The 22,019-nt window shown below is 46.8% G+C and overlaps 1 long non-coding RNA gene across 3 annotated transcripts in view; it reads right to left on the reverse strand.

Annotated features, from left to right (window-relative positions):
* Window positions 1-2,629: 2,629 nt before the first annotated feature.
* Window positions 2,630-22,019, reverse strand: part of LOC123944560 — a 35,297-nt gene continuing 15,907 nt past the window's right edge. For 2 of the 3 annotated variants that reach the window (XR_006818810.1, XR_006818812.1), the window contains exons 2-4: window positions 18,676-18,813; window positions 3,975-4,086; window positions 2,630-3,614 (exon numbers count right to left, since the gene is read on the reverse strand). This is a non-coding gene — a long non-coding RNA (uncharacterized LOC123944560). The remainder of the gene's footprint in view (window positions 3,615-3,974; window positions 4,087-18,675; window positions 18,814-22,019) is intronic. The other variant, XR_006818811.1, reaches the window with a different exon arrangement.

A 22,019-nucleotide genomic window follows, 5' to 3' on the forward strand; every position in this document is an offset into this window, starting at 1 on the left:
ACAATGGACTGTTTGAGTGAGCAGTCTTTAAAAACAGCTCATGAGAAGTATATATTTACTCAGGCCCGTGGCACTTGTAAAGGAATTATTGGCAGTTGAGAGGCACTGCCAGCTGAATATCTCTCCCCAAGTATGGTGACTCCCCCTCACCTGGGACTCCATAACTGCCAGGTGTCCTGTCAGTCAGCCAACTGCTCAGGGCTTCCCTAACTGTAGTAGGGTGCTGGGACTGGGTGAGTTCGTTGAATTCCTCTTGTTCTTCACAGAGATCCACCTTGGTCAGCTCTTCCAACCAAGAGACGGGCTTTTTTTTTTTTTTTTTTTAAATAAAGCAGGCTCTACACCCAGCATTCAGCCCAACGTGGGGCTTGAACTCACAACCCTGAGATCAAGACCTGTGCTGAGATCGAGTCAGATGCTAAACCAACTGAGGCACCCAGGCTCAGTGAGAATCCCAGGAGGGGGTTCTGGGCTCCAGGTAGACACATCTTTGGGGCTATCTTTATTAGGAAGATTTCCCCAGAGTTTTACTCACTAAGACGAGACCTACAGGACAACTTACTTAATGGACCGAGACTTGTTTTTAACCTCTTGAGGTTACATCTCAGCTCTGTCGATTCCTACTGCATTCATTGGCTAGAGCTGCCATAATATCTCACAGAATTCAACATATTTACATATTTACTCCAGCCTGTGGCACTTCTAAAAAAATTATTGGCAGTTGACAATGATGTGAGTGGCTTAAATAATGGAAATTTATTGTCTCACAGTTTGGGAGCTAGAAGTCCAAGGTCAAGGTGTGGTAGGTTTTATCTCTTCTGAGCATTGTCTCTTTGGCTTGCAAATGGCCATCTTCTCCCAGTGTCTCCACAGGCCCTTTTCTCTATACCTGTCCCCCACCCCCACGCCCTGGGTCTGTGGGTCCAAATTTCCTTTTCCTCTAAAGACACCAGTCAGATTGGATTAGGGCCCTCCCTAATGGCCTCATTTTAACTTAATTACATTTTTCAAGGCCCTGTCTCCAAATACAGTCACATTCTGAGATACGGAGAGATTAGGACTTCTACATACAAAATGTGGATATAACTCAGCTTCCTAAATACCCGCCTTAGCCAAATCATGTTCCTATCCTGCGCCTTAATTTTCCTCACCTAGCACCCATTTCCAGGCCAGTGGGCTTTCTGAGGAAAGCAGCGTAGTTGTCTGCCTTCAAGAAGATCTGTGTCATGAATGTCAGAGTGGAAAGGAGGAAAGAGCCCCTCGAAGAGCTGTGCTTGAAAGGCCAGCAGCATGGGCAGAAGAATGTACCCAGCCAGGGAACACTCTCTCACAGGAATTTCTCCTTACTTTGTTTGTAGATTTTGATTTAGACACTTTGAGGTGAACTCAGGCCTCTGTTATTTAAACAAAGGAGACAAATTTCTGTCTCCATAAAATATCTGATGCTGCTAAAAAAGAAAAAAAGAATTCAGAGGCCTGAGGGGATAAAGAATTGACTTAATCGAGCTATTCTGCTCATGGCAACGCCACGCCCACTGCATTGCCTCACCCCAGAGGTCACTACACAAATATGTTTCTAGATGGTCTTTGTTATGTATATATCCTTATTAAATATATAGTTTTATTTTGTGGGAAGTTGTGTTTTTAATTTATGAACAGTATGTGCTAAAGAACATTCGGTTGCCTGCTTTTTTTTTTTTTTCCCCAGCTGAAAGAAAATTGTCATATTCTGGATGTGCCTGTAGTTCCCTGCTTCTAAGAGCTGGAAATAGTCCATAGTATTTGTCCACCACAGTTAACTTATCTATTCCCTTGGGGATGAACCACTAACTTGCCACAAACAAGGTAGAAGCAAATGCTCGGATTCCCTGTGCCAGAAATGCTCTGAGTAACAATCCCAGGAGGGAGTTCTAGGCTCCAGGCAGATACATCTTCACTGCACTGAGCCCTTCCAGATTGCTCTCTGAGATGACTGGACCAAACAGAGCTATTTAATGAGGGGCTTAGTATAGTACTATTAATTTTATTGACTATTAACGAAAGAATCCTACATGGGTACCTCAGGGTTTAACTCAAGCTGGTGTGGGATCTCGTACAAGCCACATCACGTGCCCAGTCTCAGGGTTTCATCTTCGGCCACGTGAGCATTCCAGACAAAATCAGCTCCCAGGCCAACGCTAGTCCTTGGAGGAAGGCACCTGAGGGGCAGAGGAGGGGAAGAGAAACAGCCATGGACCCCAGCTCCTGGCTTTGGAAACCTTAGCAAGTTACTGAAGAAGATAATTCCTCACCTTTCATGTGGAAATGCCTGTATAACAGGACTTCTGTGACAACTAAAGGAAATGCCATACGTAAAGTACTTGACACTGGGGAGATGTTCAAGCAAATCAGTTCTCTTTCCTTAACTCACATTTCTTTCCCTGTGGTGGTGGTTTTCAGTTGAAGAATTCATCTTCACTCTTCTCTCTCTCTCTCTCCCAAGTATAAATACACACAAAGCACACTAAACGTTTTTTAAAAAACAGCTTTATTGACATGTAATTCACATACCATCAAATTCACCCTTTTCTTCAAAGATTTATTTATTCACCTGAGAATGAGAGAGCGTGAGCGAGCAGGGGGAGGGGCAGACGGAGAGGGTGAGAGAAAGAACCTCCAGGACGCTCCCCACTGAGCGCAGAGCCTCATAGCCTGACACAGGCTCCATCACAGGACCCCTAGATCATGACCAGAGGTGAAACCAAGAACCAGACGCCCAATCGACTGACCACCTTTCTAACGTGTTCGGTTCAGTGGTTTTCTACCATATTCACAGAACTGGGCAACCATCACCACTATTTAAGCACATTTTCATTCCCCCAGAAAGAAACCCTGGACCCATTAGCAGTCCCTCCTTGCATCGTCTCCCAGTCCCTAGCAACCGTTAACCTCCCTCCTGTCTACCAGCTTGGGGATCTCACGGGAATGGAATCATTCAACATACACGGCCCTTGGTGACCAGTCTCTTGCCCGTCACACGTTTCCAGGGTTCATCCATGCTGGAGCAGGTCTCAGTACTTCATTCCTCTTTATTGCTGGAGAATATTTCACTGTGCCAGAGATGCTCTGAGGATGAGATTTTCTCTTTCTCATTTTGTTTATCCATTCATCCATCAACAAAACACTTGTTACTATCTTTTTGTTCTCCTCGTGGTAGTGCACAAAATGGTATCTCGCTGCTGTTTGAACTGCACTCATCTTAAATTATCAGCCTGATGGATTTTTGCAAATGCATACGCCTATGAAATCACCACCCAAACTGAGCTCCAGAACATCTCCTTCATGCCACCTGCCCTTTCCCACCCCCTGCCACAGTCTGCAGAGTTCTGCATCATCATAGACTCGTTTTCCTGTTCTTGAACTTTCTTGACATGAAATACCCTTTGGGGTCTGGTTTCTTTCATTCAAAAGATGTTGTGGTATCAGTCATTTCAGTTTGTTTGTTTTTATTTCAGTGTTGGATTCCACGGCAATCTCTTTCTCCACTCTCCTGCTGGTGGACATTTGTGGTGGGTCCCATCTGGGGGGCGCGGGGAGCTAGGAATATAACTGCAAAAGCAGGCTTGTACACACTTCTTTTGGAAAACACATGAACTCCTTTCTCTTAGGTGTATACCTAGGAGTGGGATTGCTGGGCCCTGGGCTTTCTAGCTTTACCAGATACTGCCAAGCAGTTTCCCAAGGGGTTGTACCAATTGACACTCACACCAGCACTGCGTGAGAGTTTGCGAGTTGCCCCACGTCTTCCCCAGCACTTGAATATCTCATTTTTTGTAAGTTTTAGCCCTTCTGATAGATGCGTAATGGTATCTCGGGGTCCCATAAATTCATACCCCTCTGGTGACTAATTGAACCCCTTCGAACAGCTTTGAACACCTTTGTTCATGGCCTTTAGTCTGAAATTTAGCTAAAGGAATCTGAGAGCTGATGCTTACCTCTCCTTGCTGATTGCTGGAATTGCTGAACATTGGGTCCCCCAGCGATTCCATCCAGGGTGAGGTCTTCATATCTCAGATCCTTGACACACTCTACTAATTGAAGTGAACACTGATATAAAATCAGTTAGTATGTGTTTATTCATTTTTGAATTATCAGATTTTACTTTCAACTCCTAGAACTCTCCTTGCAACATAAACTTATCCCGAGAGAGAGAAAAAGGGTGTTCTTAAAGTAACTGAAAGGAAAAAAAATCAACCAGTCGATCTTTGCTTCGAGGCAAAGATTTAATGTTATTTAAACAAAAGAACATTCTACTTAAAAGTTAAAGTCAAAGTTATAATCTAGTATTTAATGGATGTTTAGGCTAGTGTTTCTCTTTGGTTTTGGTTTTTGTTTTTAAAGATTTTATTTATTTATTTGACAGACAGATATAAGTAGGCAGAGAGGCAGGCAGAGGGAGAGGAAGGGAAGCAGGCTCCCTGCTGAGCAGAGGGCCTGATGCAGGGCTCCATCCCAGGACCCTGGGATCATGACCTGAGCCAAAGGCAGAGGCTTTAACCCACTGAGCCACCCAGGTGCCCCTGTTTTTGTTTTTTTAATACAAGGTTTTTATTCTGTCCAATAGCTCAATGGAGGGAGCACTTGAAAGAGAGTTAGTTTTCAAGGAAAGTTCACTCTGTCCTAGGTAAGAGTTTCTGAGGATTCCTGAGGATATCCGTATTATACAGGGTCCATGAGAAGGATATGGAATTTTGGGGGGTGGGGGATTGGAAGAATGCTGGAGGAACTGCCGGGGTATTAGGTGTAAGAAGCAGTCAGGCTTCTGACCACTTCTGCTGTGTCCACCACCCAAAACTGAGGTAAGATCTCTTTTGGGTGGAAGAATTTCAGAGACTGGGTAGGAGGCAAGATACAGAGTTCCCAACCTCTCCTCTCCAGGTCCCATGTAACCAGCACCTTCCTACCAAGCAGTCAGTAAACTCCCATCTCCTCTGTCCAACAAAGAGCACTGATGTTTTTGTGTTGTGATGTTGTTTTGCGATGTGATGTGTTAAGCCATGCGGCAAAGGGGTAAGCTGCATGTTAGAGCAAAGAGAGCCAAAGTCATCCTACAACCTTTATCAAATATTAAAACAAATTTGAATGTGGAAAATTTCTTCTTAATAGGGAAATGGAAAATTACAGATATAGAATCATATAATCTTAGAGCTGGCAGGAACGTTGGAGGTCATCAGTTGAACTCTAGTACTTCTGGAATTCACATTACAACATCCCTGCTGTCCTCTGCATGCAGGGTCCTGAGACTGGGCCCTTTCTCTGCACCTTCAAGGAAGCTTTCCATTCCTTACTGGATAACTGTTAGACAATTGTTCTTACACAGAACCAAAATACTCCTTCCAGAAACTTCCACGCTTCCACCCTTAAGTAAGTCTCTTTTGAAGCTATTAGCCTGATCTCCTTTGAGAGAACTTCCCACCCCCAGGCTAAGCACCCTCAGTTCCTCCAAAAAATGCATGGACAGGCATCAAATTCACTGGAGTGGGACTTTCCTAAAGTTTCTTTCTCTCATCTTGAAGACCACCAGATCCATGTCAGGAAATGGGGCAAGGAACCCGCTTTTGGGGATTCACCCAAAGGTAGAGGGAGGATTCTGAGAGCTGTGAGACTTACATTGTGGTATAGTAGGATTCCTTTTTTTTTTTTTTTTTAAGTTTTTAGCAAGTTGCGCTATTTTTAGGAAATAAGCGTGACACTGTTGACCCCATTCTGGAACAAGCCCAAGAAGTTTTCCCAAGAGAGGGGTGGATTCGTACTAGTCCAGTCTCATACTCAAACTTGCTATCCTCCAGACATCAAAGAGGATACCAGAGGAGCTCTTTCAGGAAACTACTGGAGCTGGAATTTCCTTAGTCCTTTGTTTGATCCACCTGAGCAAAGTGACCCAGACCAATGCAGGTGAGGAAAAGGATGTGGACACTTTAGGGCAAGAGTTGGATACAATGTTCCATGTTCAACTGACCGCTTCACCATCCCATCCCCCACAACCAGAATCCCAGCGGGTGGGATGTTTGTGAGCATGTGCACAAGTGTGTTATAGGCACCTACATCCACAGGCACACACACACACACACACACACACACCCTTCAAGGCCTTTCCTATCAGCATGTGCCTCCCTTGATTCAGCTGCCCATCAGGGACAGGAAATAAAAACCAGGTCATAACAGAAGAATCCTGGCCTCTCCTTGGAGGCTGAAGGATTTTATGGTACAGGCAATTTTGCCAGCCAGCAAAACAAGACAAAGGTCTTATTTGGTTTATCAAACCCAGGTTACACCCATTGTTCAGTGGGCCAAGCAGCGTTAATCAGTACCTAGACCTTTGAATAGAATCTTTACCAAATAAATCTGTGTAGATATTCTTGCTACATAATGATAAAAGTGCTATTCTGGGAGGAAGCAAAATCGCTAAGATTTTAGGCAATAATCTCTCCTTGCCTGTATAAAATGGGAAGTAACACCTGCCATGGAAATATAAAGGCAAGGAAACCTATAACTGAATGATAAAATCCATTACCAAAATAGTGCCAAATGGGGCTTTCTAGAAAGAAAGCACTGTAATTGAAAGTCCTAGGAGAATCCTGTCTCCTGAGCTACTTTTTGCATACCGGTACGAACACACAAGGGGAAAACTGTGGTTTTGAAACCAACGTATCCCATACAAAGACAATCATATGTCAAAATTCGAGAATGCAAAAGAATTCTAATGACAACACCATGAGGAAGAGTTATGAAACACCAATAATGGTTGATAATGCTCAACCTATTCAGGGAAACACAAACAAACCTTTGGCCAGAATCACGGACATGAACAAGGTCACCGTCAGGGTGATAAAGGTTCAGAACACCCTCTGGGGGGTGGGTAATTAGAGAACCCGAGTCTCCCCTTTGATAAACCCTGTTCTCTGAGAAGCCCAGCTTGACAGGGAGCTGGAAATAATCAACCAGTGTTTTGGAAAGGGCTCTCCTAGATCCTCTCGGGTCCTCATGTAGCCCATTCTACCGGGCCTCCCATCTTCCCTCCTGGTTGTCAAAACAAGTCAGTGGGAGAGGCGTTCTCAGGAATGCATGATGCTTTGTTTAATATGGAAGATGAGCCTCCCCCGCGGCCTGGGAAGAAATGAAGACACAGATTTACTCCACAACCCTTACAACACAAACTCCAAGGGAAGGGACCGTTTAACAGGGCGCATCAGAGTTGTGGCTCCTTCAGAAAGTGAGTGCCTGAACTTAACTCGCAGGCATCCAAAGGGTTAAGTCGCCTGGGTGGACTGTGAGTCTGAGCTGTTCTCTCTCATTCTCTTCTTCTAAGGATCTTATTAAGATGGGAACTGTTTACCCACAGCTTAGAGAAGGAGGATGGGAGGAAAGTACTCTCCTTTTCTGATTCATACAGTTACTACCCTCGGTAGGGGTGATGGAATTTTTAAAGGATTAAAATACAGTGAAACCCCACTGCACCTAACCAGGCTCTTCATTCTGAATCTCAGCCTCCAGAATGACTGTTGTGGGATCTTACTCCCTGAAACTCCATTTCCTCACCTATAAAATGGGGCTAGACTGACCTCGGAATGACGGCAAGGATTAAATCAGTGAAATTAAAAAGTCATCGCGGCACCTGGTACCTGGCATCCAGGAAACAGGAGTTATTATTATTATTATAATTGCCTTTTCTTGGCTGACTCATTCATAAGCCCTATGAATTTTGTGCAGGAGAATCAATAATGAAAATCAATTATTGTATAGGGAGGCTGTGTAAGCTTTCAGACGATAGATAAATAATTTAGTAATAAAGTGAGGAAATCCATCTGATTTTTACCCCTGAGATTAATTTTTTTTTTTTTTTTTGAGCCATGTCTATTTTATCGTCAATTTACCCCTGAGATTCTGAACAGACACTCTCCTGCAAGGTCCAGCTAGTACGTCTCTACTACAAAACAACAGGCCTGGGTTTTCAGCCAGGCAGACGCAAGTCTGCAGCTACAGCCCCACTGCTCTGTCATCATGGGATCATGGAAAAGCTACTCAGAAAATAATATGTAAAGTTGATAAAGCATTTACATGTTTTGACAGTTTTATAATGCCATGTTTGTTTTTTTAAATATTTTATTTATTTGACAGACAGAGATCACAAGTAGGCAGAGAGGCAGGCAGAGAGAGAGGAGGAAGCAGGCTCCCCGCTGAGCAGAGAGCCCGATGCGGGGCTCGATCCCAGGACCCTGAGATCATGGCCCGGGCCGAAGGCAGAGGCTTAACCCACTGAGCCACCCAGGCGCCCCCATGTTTTCTTTTTATATTTTAATATTTTAATAGCAAGACCTTGCTATTGGTATTTTAATGGTATTTTAATAGCAAGACCTTGCACTTAAAAAAAAAGAAAATAGAAGCAGTTTCAAATTTGGGGTTTTATTTTTATTTTTTAAAAGACTTTATTTTTCTAAATACTCTCTACACCCAACATGGGGACCGAACTCACAACCCTGAGATCAAAAGTCGCACACTCCACTAACTGAGCCAGCCAGGTGTCCAGTTTTATTTTTAAATTAGAGAACTATAGGGGCACCTGGTTGATTCAATCAGTAGAGCACATGGTTCTTGATCTCAGGTTGGCGAGTTCAAGCCCCATGTTGGGTGTGGAAATTACTTAAAAATAAAATCTTATTGGGACACCTGGGTGGCTCAGTTGGTTAAGCGGCTGCCTTCGGCTCAGGTCATGATCCCAGCATCCTGGGATCGAGTCCCACATCGGGCTCCTTGTTCGGCAGGGAGCCTGCTTCGCCCTCTGCCTCTGCCTGTGCTCTCTCTCTCTCTCTCTCTAATAAATAAATAAAATCTTATTTATGTATTTATTTACTTAAGTATCTGAGAGAGAGGGAGCATGTAAGCAGGAAGTGGGGAGGGGCAGAGGGAGAGGGAATGAGAGAATCTGAAGCAGACTCCCAGATGAGTGCAGAGCCCAACACGGGGCTCGATCCCCCAACCCTGAGATCTTGGCTTGAGCTGAATCCAAGAGTCAGCTCTCAACCAAATGAGCCACCCAGAGGCCCCAAAAATAAAATCTTAAAAAAAAAAATTAGAGAACTATATTGCATGGTTTGGAAAGCAGAAGAGAGAGAAGAAGATTCATAATTTAAGCCTCTGAACACAGTCACCATCTCCATTGTGGAGTCTCTTGTGTTGAAAAAGCACTGCCGGGACTACAGTATCAGCTTTCTTACCTCTATTCCCTTCTCCACACTCTCTGCTGTTTTACTGGGTTGTTATCAGATTCATATGCACACACAATACACAAACACATATAACACAACATACACGGCAGAAAAAGGCAAAATGTATGGACTTCAAGGATTCTATCAAATGGACCTGCACTGGTTTATAGCCCTTATCTACCTTCTATGTGCTCAAGAAACATCCGGGTTTTGGCGAATGCGGTGGACATTATCAGGAAAGAAACTGGGGAAACCTCAGAGAATCTTGACTCTCTCCTTGCTGATATTTAACCCACTTAGGTCTTCACATCTGGATTCATGGTACCATTAAATGTTATCCATTCAGTCTCTACCAAAGACCCGAGGAAAGGTGACCCCACAAATGGGAGGAATATATAAGTTGGTCATGGGAAAACATCGGATGTGCCTAGTACTTTCCTATTTGGAAAGCCAAATGTGAACGTGGACCCCGACAGAATTAAAGGAAAATAAACTCTACAGAAATACACCATTTTTCTGAAATATCAGGGAAGAGGATAGTTAGTGAAAAAAGGTGACGACCTCTCCTGACACTGCTTCCCACAGAAGATAACAGACCTGGAAACTCTTTGCCCTGAGATGGGCTAAATGCTGACAGGTGATAAAAATCCAAATATAAATCCAAACAGGTTCAAGTGTGGAAGGCCAGTGGTGGTGTCATCTGATAAAATACAAGCCACCTAAGTTAGATTTTAATGTCAGATAAACCACAAATAGTTATTTGGTGTAAGTATATCCCATGCATTCTTTGGGACATACTTACACTAAAAATGTATTTGTGGTTTATCTGAAATTACAACTTAACTGGGTGTCCTATATTTTGATTTGCTAAATCCAGCAGTCCTATTTGAGAAGGGAAAGCTAGGCAGAAGGAAAAAGAGGCAGAGGTTCTGAGTAATAAAATTAAATAAAGTGATAGCAAAATGTGAAAGATTATTAAAAAAAAAAAAAAGTTTGGGTCTCCATTTTGAATAGCAGAGCCATCAGTGTTTACCAAAAGAATGTGAAGGGTGTCCCAATCGAGCCTCTAAAATTTAGACTATTTCCTGTCATGAAGGGCAACTGTGTCTCCCCATCAGAGTCTCCCGGGGGACTTTTCAGCAAGAAAACCCAGGCCTTGCAGGTGGAGGTCAGCATTGGAATGCTGGTGTTCGTGTTCCTCCCTGCCCCGTCTCTATCTTCTCAGAGGTCAACCCCTAAGTCTGAGAGAGCCTGTACAACCACAACCTGGGCCTGCCCTCAATTCACAAGATCCTACTAAGCATGGGGTACGAGGTAAATGAGCAGGACCAGGACCAGGGAAAGCACTGGATATATGTAAGTTGTTGAATAAATACCTAAATCAACTCTTTCTCTTCAAAGGCCCATCCTCCCCTCCACCCTCATTGCTTTAGGTCTCTGTCTTCCTTGTAAAAATCACCTTCGCTTCCCTCTACCTCGTGCTCTAATTAGACCTGCACCTTGACCCAGATAAATGAATAAGTGTTGGGCCACGAGGACAGGATGAAATTTTGTTCATGGGCCCACCTAAAACTGTGTACTCTTCAAAAGCAACCATGAACCACTTGCCTTTAAGAGCTTCTGATCTGGGCGCCTGGGTGGCTCAGTGGGTTAAGCCTCTGCCTTCAGCTCAGGTCATGATCTCAGGGTCCTTGGATGGAGCCCCACATCAGGCTCTCTGCTCAGTGGGGAGCCTGCTTCCTCCTCTCTCTCTGTGCCTGCCTCTCAGCCTACTTCTGATCTCTCTCTCTCTCTGTCAAATAAATAAATAAAATTTAAAAAAAAAAGAGCTTCTGATCTCTTGTGACATATTATGGTGACTTCTGTCACTTGGGGAGGCAGGTTTTCCCCATGGTAGTCACGTGGGAGAAATCATCTTTAAAAAGGAATCCTGTGCCGATGGATGAATAGAGAACATGTCCAGTATACAGCCTGACTCGGGCGGATTTTCTGTCCAGGAGGGAGCTGGCCTGTGAAATCAGATGGGGGAGGAAGTTTGTCCCTGGGAGGGGCCTCTCACCACGGAGTCCAGGGACCTAGGGAGACAGGAATGCTCCTGAGGCTGGGGGACCTGTGCAAATGTGGAGCCTCCGGGAGACCTGGCCACAATTCATTTCCCTCTACCTCCACTCCCGTGTCACCGTGAGTCCGGCCAAAGCTTGCTGAATAACTGTGTCCATTTGAAGGAGCAAGGTGTCCCCAGATTGTTTGTGATTCAGGAATTCCTACTGTTTTTGTTCTCCCGTTGTAAATTTATCAGCTTATTGAATGAGACACACCAGTTAGTCCATTGATGTGGGAAGATTTCCACTGACAGCCACAACTACAGACATAGGACGGCAAGGTCACCGAATCCGTTTACTCCCAGGGAGTTTTTAAAAATCTAATTCATTCTCTGCTCCCCTCGATGCCTTGTCTGTGACAGGTGCTTAGCAGATAGTAGCTGAATGACGGCATGAATCAATGAACAAGCAAATAGCAGACGTTGAAATCTTCTTAGACGCATGAAGAATGGAACTTGAGACCAGGCCACAGGCTGCCGTGGGAAAAGCCCCAGAGCAGTCACAGCTTTACCACATACTGGTCTTGTGATTAGGTCAAGTCACTTAAACTCCATGACCTTCAGCTTCTGAGGCTATAAACAGAAATAATCTCCCGCCTTAATAAGAGGTTTCAAGAATCAAGTGAGATTTCGTATCTGCAAGTGGCTGTTATGTGGATCTAAGATCATCAGATAGGATTCAAAATCCAGTTCTCTCTACCGGCAGCTATGGGATCTTGCTCAAGTGAATGAACCTACCAAGGCCTCTGTCTTCTCATCTACAAAATGGGAATAATAATCACACCAACTTCACTGAATTGTCCTTAAGCTGAAATGACCATATGTACCTGAACAATCCCACAGATGGGGGAGCCCATGCTAGTTTGTCTTCTTTGGGTTCCTATTCTCTGCATATTTTCTAAATGGGTTATTATTCTGCATTGCTCAGATTTATTCTCTGCCAAGCCACCAGCTGGTAAGTAAATTAATTAGGTGATAAGTGATTCCTTTTTTATTATTATTATCATTTTGATGATGATGATTAAAGCAGGCAGCCCTCTGATTGGCCACAGGTCCTGCAAGCAAAGCAGTCGCAGTGGTATCTCAGGGTTGTTTCCTTATCAAGAACCTGCCACCCAGGTGTTTCCTCATCTCAGGACCCACCCTCTAGGTTTCCTCAAATTGTGTCTTTCAGGGAAGACCCACCCACCAGAGCTGAGCTTTGAAGGAACTGACCACCTTGTGGGTGAGGAAGTACTTCACCGATGATGGCCTTGGCCACTTTGTGGGAAACTCGGTCACCTCTCCCCTGACTCCTCCTCACCCCCAAATCCTCAGGCAGCAGCAAAAGAATTCAGCAAGACGTCTACTAGAAGCAAACATTAACCTAGTTTTCATTGTCTCTAAGACCTGCTTGGCTACACCAGATAGGAATGTGGGTGGGAGGGATTTTTGTTGTTGTTTTATTTTTCATTTTTTAAAAGAAAATTATTTTAAAAGATTCCTGAAGAGTGTGCTGATCTACACTGGTCATCTCTCTTCTTAAGCCACCATATCAACTTGCCAATTCTCTTGTTCTATTTGCTTATACACCACCCCCCCCCCAGCCCCCTTTGAAAGGCATCACAAAAGGTGCTTTCTCTGTCAATGCCAGGTTTTAAGCCCTCACCATCTAAAACCCCCCAGAGTCCCTTACACCTCTGTGCTAGTGACAACTTGCTGGGACCTCTAATCCCAAAACCCTGGGTCAAGGTCTCCTGTCCCTTATCACTTGTTTTCACTGAGGCTAAACGCATCTGTTTGGTATGTGAAGAGATTTTTTAACTCCTTTCACAAAGTCTAGTGCTTGAGACAAAATCAGTCCAGGCTCTGCACTTTGTCATTATTTCAGCAACTCTCTTGCTTGATATTAAAAATAGCTTTGTCTGGTCCATCGAGATCAGACCCAGGAGACAGGCGCCTGCTATTCTAATCTCAACTTCACAAATAGCTCTCTATGGGCTCAAGCATCTATCAACACTTCCAGGGGTCTCCAGTCATAAACCAGGGCCAGGCCTTGGTACCTATAAAGGTAGGCTCTGCTTGACTCTCCTGAGCCATCCAGGAAGTCAACGTGAAGCCTACACAACCCTGTTCCCACCACGGACCACCAACTGTGGCTTGAAACTGGGAAGCAGTAAAGAGCATCCCCCACACTTAGGGTTTCCTGCATTTCCCAGGCCAGAACCTACAAAAGCCTCCCTCAAACAACGCTGGTAAACAGGCTGCCCATCCCCCCTTCCCCTCACCTCCTCCCAGGCTGCCCCCCCAACCCCCTCCCCCAAGCCCATCTTGTACTCTGTGAAAGACCAAAGACCCTGCCGTTGCCGAGGGAACCAAGCCTTTTATTCCATCCCAGTGACTGGCTGGTTGAGGCTGAGGAGTTGGGTAACAACTGGTGCCCAGGCCTTTGGAAGACCCCCAGTGGACCCCCTTTTTCTCAAGGGGGGAGGGGTGGACTGCGCCCCCAGTGCCTTTTCACCCAACCCCAGCTGGGTGGGACAGAGCCCTTGGGCTCTCAGGAGCTTCCTGGCTGCGAGCTCGGGGGAGATCAGTGCTCCCCAGGCCCTCCTCTGGCCCTGGCCCTTTCCAGAGGACAATAGCCTCCATGCAAGGGAAAATTCCATCGCCCAGGGTTCAAGTCTCCAAGGAGTTGCTGGGGCCTCTGTTTAGCCTGGAGTGGGCTCTGAGGAGCCGCTGCAGCTGCCCAGCTTGTTTTCCCCCTTGCTGTGTTTTATTTTTAACCCCTGAGCTGCCAAGGATTGTTTGTCCCCAGTCAGCGCCTGGGAACTGAGAGAGGAAAGAAATAAGGCTTTGTTCCCTTTGGGGAACTAATTGGGAGAGACAGGCATTATGGCCAGCTCAGCCCCATTAGGGTGTGAGGCTCCCACCCCTGCACGCACATGGTCCCCCCAGCCCATGCCCTGGAGGCTGGGAGAGGGGGGTGTCCGACCCAGGCCCAGGGGCTAGGGCAGAAGCAAGCCCCACTTCAAGGCCATGGAAGCAGCCAAGAGCCGCGTTTTTGAACTCAAAGACATTCAGGATAGAGGGGTATTGGGAACTGGAAATGTCTACTCATTCCCATTTCTAATTTTTTTTTTTAATATTTTATTTTTTTGACAGAGAGAAATCACAACTAGGCAGAGAGGCAGGCAGAGAGAGAGGAGGAAGCAGGATCTCCGCGGAGCCCCGATGTGGGGCTGGATCCCAGGACCCTGGGATCATGACCTGAGCCGAAGGCAGAGGCTTTAACCCACTGAGCCACCCAGCGCCCCTCATTCCCATTTCTTAACCCCCAAACCAACTCCCACTTTTCTCTCTGCTGTCTCTCTCCAGATCGGCATAAGAAACTCCAGGAAGGAAAGTGAGGGACCCCGGAGAAAGCAGAAAAAAAAAAAAAGGAAAATCAGGACACAATGTTTTTAAATGCCAGGTTCATCAATGGGGAACACCTAGCAGTCCCACTTCGAAGTTTACCAAAAATTCTTTTCACTCCAGAATTTAGTTTCATGGCAAATCCAAATCAATGAAAATTTGGCCCATTGTCATTTTGTGTTAATATGGAATGGATCCCAAGGAGGGATCCATAAAAGAATTTAGGGCTTATTTTCATCCCCTTGAGAAATAGAGCACTTTTTTTTTCATGGGGGCAGGGTCATAATTATTTGCATTTACTGAATACCAGCTTTGTGCCACACGAGGGGGGGTCCCCGTTTTATTGAGATATAACTGACATTAGAACAAATTTCTAAGAAATCCTCCACCCCCTCCACTCACAGCAAGCCAACCAACTATGACCCATCCCCATACATCCCAGCAGGCACAGCTCCTCCAGCCACAAAAAGTAGCTGAGAAAAGAAGATGCTGTGATTGCAAGCAGAACACAAGCCAGGCCTAAGTGTTGGCTAGATGCAGTGAAGGGGCAGGCAAAGAGTGTCCCTGTACCTGGGCAAACAGAGGGACCCTGACCCCTGCTGTGTCTGCAGCTGGGGAAGCAGAAGGAGCCAAAAGGTTGGTGCTGATGTTGGAGGAATGCAGATCGGTGCCTCATGCGCAGACACGTGCCCTAGAAATAACTATTTTATGAAAACTTGGGTCTTATTAATTTTACACATGGCGGCTGTGGCTCTGGCTTCCCCCTGTTCAGTCCTGCTGACTCAGGGTCCCACTCTGTGGATGACCTAGCCTTCCTCTGGTGTAGCAAGACCACATTTTCAGGAAGGCAGAATGAAGCAACTCCCAGCTCAGGAAGAGAGTGTCATGCCTGATAGAGGTGGGGTTTAACCATCCCCCAAGAATTTCCCAGCATCCAGACAAAGGCCTTGGGAGTGAGAGCAGCAATTGAAGGGGTGAGTCAAGGGGAGACCCTATGTCCCTAAGCCTGGTCGAGACTCCCCTCACATCCTCCCATACTCCCTGTCTGCGTCAGGCCCAAGTACATGGAGCCCGGAAATTCTGCACCTTAATCTGTATTCTCCATAACAATATCCGTAGCCACAGGGCCCACTACACCACTCACTCAACGTTTTTGCGGGGCAGGCACTGCTCTTAAGCCTGAACCAGGCCATCTCAGGCTCCTGGGCCACACAGCCTGTCTGGAAAGTCCTCCTAGACCCCAGAAGTACTGACTGTGCATTTGGACCATCTATATATTTTTTTCATTTTTTCTTAAGACAAACTACTGGCTGGGGCACCTGGGTGGCTCGGGCATTGGGCATCTGTCTTTGGCTCAGATCATGATCCCAGGCTCCTGGGATCGAGCTCGCATAGGGCTCCCCACTCAGAGGGAAGCCTGTTTCTCCCTCTCCCACTCCCCCTGCTTGTGTTCCCTCTGTTGCTGTGTTTCTCTCTGTCAAATGAATAAATAAAATCATTAAGAAAAAAAAAAAAAAGACAAACCACTGGCTATTGAGGGGCTGACCGAGGATAAAACCTCAATGCAGCCATTTTCTCAACAAAGCCCACGGTTGGTGCCAAATTCTCGAATTGAAAAGAAGGGAGGAAAGCTAACCAACTCATCAGAATAATCATAACTAACATGTACAGAGGGGTGGCACACAAAGACTGTCCTGGGTGCTTTCTGTTTTAACTTATTTTAACTTATTTTCATCTCATGATAACCCTGTCTTACTGTTTTCCTATTCTGTGGCTGAGGAGAGCAAAGCAAGGTTGCAAAGCAGGTAATCCCAAGTACAGCCACTACTGCCTCCTCAAGAAAGCCCCCCCAGGAAGCCTGAGCTATGTGCCCAGGGTCCCAGCAAGCCTGTGTCCCTGCTGCACCTGTCACCAGGCTTCTCTATAGGAAGAAAGATGCATGGGGCCCCTCCAGAAGCTGAAGGAGAAGGGTGTGTGGTTTAACCAGACAAATGTGACTGGGGAGCCAGGAGACCCGGGGTCCCATCCACCGCAGCCTTTATCCATAGGAGTATCCCCCTCCCTTCTAGCTCTTAAGCTGCACACCCGTCCTCCCAGCCCTCCAAGGCTCCATCTGCTCTTAAGCTGCACACCCGTCCTCCCAGTCCTCCAAGGCTCCCATCCGCCCTCAGACGCTAGGAAGAACAGTGACAGGCAGCACGTGTCAGCGCGAGGATGGCCCCAGACAGCACCAACCTGACAAAGAACCACTCGCCTCACACGTGAGCCTTACGGTGCACTTTTCAGTGTTTTGGGAACTATGTGTTCTTTTGAAACATGTCTGTCTGCGCCATGAGTAAGTATTGGGGGAGAGGGGACGGGTGCCTTTTTCCAGTTAATGAAGAGGGTTTCATGGAAGAAGAAGATTTTCTTAGTCACATTTCCTGTTTCACAGCGACCTTTTAAAAGGAAACCCACAAATAAAGCCGTGCCAAGGCCTGCATATAAGATCTACCCACAGGTATAATAGAGATGATCTAAATAAAGACCACAGTGGGCCAAGCTTACCCTGAATCAGTGGAAATAGTAAGACAGTAAGAAGACCTGACGGACTGAGGTCAAGGGGCTAGCAGTGCTCCGTAAACTGCAAAAAATAACATCTAGGAGACTTGCCTGAGTGTCCAACAGGGACCCGAGCAAGCAGGCAGAGAAGCCACATGGCGCTCTTCTCACTGTCCTCTACGTACTTAGGGCTTAGCCTCCTGTTACATAACAGAGGCTCGAGAAACTGAGAGATGCTCAGAGTGATTTCAAAAGAAGTGTGACGACTGGGTGGTAAGATTAGTTATGGGGATCGAGCTTACTTAACCTGGCAAGGAACAAACGAAGAGATTACTGGAGAAATATAACGTTGGCCAGCCCAGGTCGTCTGACAGATAATGGCAGAGGTGTATTCCTGAGCGCAGGTGCACAGGCCCAGACGGGAGTGTCCACGTGGAATGTTCAAGAACATACTGGAGATGACTGGAGTGTGGGGCAGGTTACCAAGGCCAGGGACTGCCTCACCTTCTCCTGGAGAGTGGGACAATCGGATTTCAGAGGCTGAGTCTTGATGGGTTGAAGGGGACCAACTACCATCAATGTTTACATCTAGTCAAGGACAATCCCAAAGATATTTTAGGCTTGGAAAGCTTTGTTCTACTTTAAAGAAGGAGGCCTGGAATTGCGCTCAAATTAAAAAATCAGGGAAAGGAGAAAATGAGAACGTTGGCAAAATTGGAGCGGGGAGGAGGAGGAGGAGATGGCAGGCAATGACCCAGAGAGCACCTAAGAGTTAGAGAGTTTGTTTGGTAGTTGATTTTGGGGTTTTGGTTGGTCAGGGTTTTTTGGTTTTTTGTTTTTTGGGTTTTTTGGTCAAAATTTAAAAAGGACATATCATTTTATTTTTCAGATAGGTAATATAATCACATGGTCAGAAATAAAAACACAGAGGGGCACCTGGGTGTCTCAGTCGATTAAGCTCCTGGCTCTTGATTTTGGCTCAGGTCATGATCTCAGGGTCATGAGGTGGTGGAGCCTCAGGGCCGGCTCTGCATTGGGTGTGGTGCCTGCTTAAGATTCTCTTTCTCCCTCTCCCTCTGCCCTTTCTCCCCCACTCCCTCTCCCTCTCTAGAAAAAGAAAAGAAAAGAAAAAAAGAAGTGAAAGCATAGAAGGTGATAGGTCATGCCTCACCCCTATCTTGTCCCCCATCTGTCCATTTCTTAAGCCCATATCCCTATCTTTATTCATTTCTTACATACTTTACTTGTGTAGTTACAAGAAAATATGATTACAGATCATTGCCCTTTACTTTCTTTTTTTTTTTTTTTTCTTCCCCTTCAGGTAGCATAACAGCATATATACATGATATTGTGCCCCAGGCTTTTTCACCCAACAAAGTATTCCAGAATTCTTACCCTGTAAGTAGGTAGAGAGTTTTCTGATGCCCTTCTGCCCAGGGAGAGAGAGCGAGAGCCCTGAGGTGTTTCTGACTGGAATGCCTCAGAGTTTCTTCCCAGCCAGCTTCCATGTTTCTCTCCCATCCAAGTCCATACCTAGAATTTTCACCCAAATCCAGAGTTATTTCGAAATCCTCCGCCTGCCTCAAGTCTTCCTCAACCCATCTGTCTAACCCCGGAGGTTTTGCACTCAGGCGCCATATCCAGCAAGCTTCCTATAAAACTTGAAACAGTCTGTTTGACAGAGAAGAAAATGACGTTGCAAAGAGAGAATGGTCAGGCCTCCACGTCCCAGAGAGCCCTGGGATCTTGGCCACCAGGATGGCACCCTCCGCTGCTAGACGCAAGCTTCTGGTGGCCCCTCACTGTGGGTCTCTTTCCCACAAAAGCCGGTGCCCAGGGCTGCGCTCATCGTGAGGAAACCCCCCAGGCTGTCCCTCCATCTCAGTGTTTCCTCAGGGCCCACCTCAGTCCTGTCAGACCCGACTGTCCTCTTCCCATGCCTGAGGTCCCAAACCAAAAGCCTTCCCTCCTCCAGGCCTGGCCAGCTTGGAAGCCGAGCCCAGAGGATATAGTCTCGGGGATCCGGAGGCACCTCTTTGCCCAGTCCCAATCAGGTGAGGCTTGAGAGCTGGTCAGTTGGTGTCCACAGAACCTGTGCCCCTCAGCAGGACCTGGGTGGGCAGTAGGGAAGGCAAGGGAGAACTCTGCTGGGCCATCATGCGGCAGCTCATGTCTCCCATGTGGTTATACCCAGGCCCATACTCCTCAGGACCACCCCTCAACTGTTCCCAGGGGGTCTCCACCTGCTGGTCCGTGACTCCCCTTGAAACAACATTTTGAAAGGTGGCTATGAACCCTGGGTTCAGGGTCAGGTGGACGTGGCCGTGGGTTTGCGTCCTGGCTGTGCCCCTAACAAACAAGATGTCCTGCCCGTTAACCTCTCAGGGTTTGAGCTTCCTTATCTACAAAATGGGAATAATACCTGTTTCAATGGATCACTGAATTAAACAAGGGAGAATTAAACAAGGGTGGTTCTATGAAAAGTCAGTCTGGCACATTCACCTGCTCAGAGAGCGGTCACAATCACCTCTCTTCTGCCTGCTCTGCGGAGCCCAGCCCCCAAGCACTGATGACAGGAGAGCCCCTGGCCATGGGCACTGGGCACACGCTGGCATTGAAGAATCTCGCACAGTGGCAGCTGCAGGTGAAGGAGAGCATCGGGGGCCAGGCAAGCTGGCCATCTCAGGATGGGCCTCTCCACCCTAAATTTCAAGGAACAGAAAAGGCCCTTCTGCTCCTTGCTTGGAGTCTCCAAAGGCATGTTCACTGTCCGAACCCACAATGCTCGGAAGGCAGTTTAGGGGGGCCTCTCCTTCCATACACAGCCACCTAGTTTTTTCTACAGCCCTGACACGCAGGCCTGACTATGACATGGCCTCTTAATAAACAGGGAGCCAGAGGCCATGTCCCACCGGCCCCCATGCCATACCCTCCTCCACTGAGCCACCCAGAGGTCATATGCTGGCAGGGTCCTCACCCTACCCAGGCCCTGCACCCAGACCAGGGTCTGCATAAGACAATGTGCCACAGGGCTCATAACTCCCCATGCTCAGACACAGTGGCCCCAGCAATTCATCCCCATCCGGGGTCCTCCCTACCCCAGCCTTTCCAGCAACATCTGGAAGTGAGATGGGGACCCACCACAAACCATTGGATGAGCACTGCCAGGGTCCGCCAAAGGAAGGAGTCAGGACCACCCCCGGTCTAGGCGTCTCCCCACAGGGTCATGCCAACGTGCTATGTGTCCAGTGCTGTGAGTAGACTGGATGGTCGGGGGGACCCCAGAGAATCAAACAGAATAAATTCTTGTGAAGCCCAGCCCTTTCCATCCTTGGGTTCCTGCTTGTATATTTAAAAGTTAGCTTAACCAATCGTGTACCATTGGAAAGGAAGATTGGCAATGCAAGGGGGTAACTGGTCAGATCCATTAGATGCCTGAGCTCCCAAGAACAAAGGTGCAGGGTAAACATACCCCGGGGTCCAGCACCTTTCATAGCTTTCCTACCAGGGCCCTTGAGACCTTCTCTGACACGACCCTACATGCTTACCAGTGTCATCTGTAACGTCACTCCTTCCTGTGCTCTACCCACAGGCCCCACTCAGCTGCTCCAGGTGTCCGTCTTACCCAGGATCGTCAACCCTCTCTTCACCTGGCTAACCCCTAATCCACGCTGTACAAATACATCTGGATTTTAAAACCTACGTGCAGGGTTCAGGTTCATTATAGCCAGTGGAGATCTTTCAGGATACTGACCGCAGCCCCCAGAGTCCTGCCTAAATACCACAATGTGCGATGCCTACAAGTTTCAAATGATCCTTCTGTTTTTACCACGGCTGCTGTGGGGACTCCCTGTAAGTCGCCAATAAAGAGATTGGATAGGAAGGGGTCCTGCGGCCTGCTGCTAGAGACTTCCCTCCTAGAACCTGACAGTGATCCGCTCATCTTCATGCTAAGGGCAGAAGGACATGGTGGTTTTCCTGTTTGCTATGGAGCAAACGACCTCAAACTCGGTGATCTAAAACACCATCCATTTTATCAGGCTCACAGATCCTGTGAGTCAGGAATTTGGACAGAACGTATCAGAGATGGCTTTTTTTTTTCTTTAAGATTTTATTTATTTGACAGACAGAGATCACAAGTAGGCAGAGAGGCAGGCAGAGAGAGAGGGAGGAAGCAGGCTCCCTGCCAAGCAGAGAGTCCGACGTGGGGCTCGATCTCAGGACCCTGGGATCATGACCCGAGCTGAAGCAGAGGCTCTAACCCACTGAGCCACCCAAGTGCCCCCAGAGGTGGCTTTTCTCTGCTCCATGTCGAGGGCTCCAGTTGGAAAACTCGGCTACAGGGGGAGGCAGAAGGACCCGAAGAGTTGAGGCTGGAGTTATCTAAAGGCTTCTTTGGGAGAGTAGGGAGATAGGTGAAGGGAATTAAAAGGTAGAAACTAGTTATGAAACAAATAAGTCACGTGGAAGAAAGTACGGCATAGAGAATATAGTCAGTAATATCATAATAACTTTGTATGGTAGCTACACTTATCATGGTGAGCATTTCATAATGTATATAAGGGTCAAATCACTATGTTGTACACCTGAAACTAATATATCATATGTCAACGATACTTAAATTAAAATTTTTTAACATTTGGGGCACCTGGGTGGCTCAGTTGGTTGAGCGGCTGCCTTCGGCTCAGGTCATGATTCCGGGGTCCTGGGATTGAGCCCCACTTCGGGTTCCCTGCTCA

The sequence above is a fragment of the Meles meles genome, chromosome 6 (assembly GCF_922984935.1).
Source record: "Meles meles chromosome 6, mMelMel3.1 paternal haplotype, whole genome shotgun sequence".
NCBI classification, from domain to species: Eukaryota; Metazoa; Chordata; class Mammalia; order Carnivora; family Mustelidae; genus Meles; species Meles meles.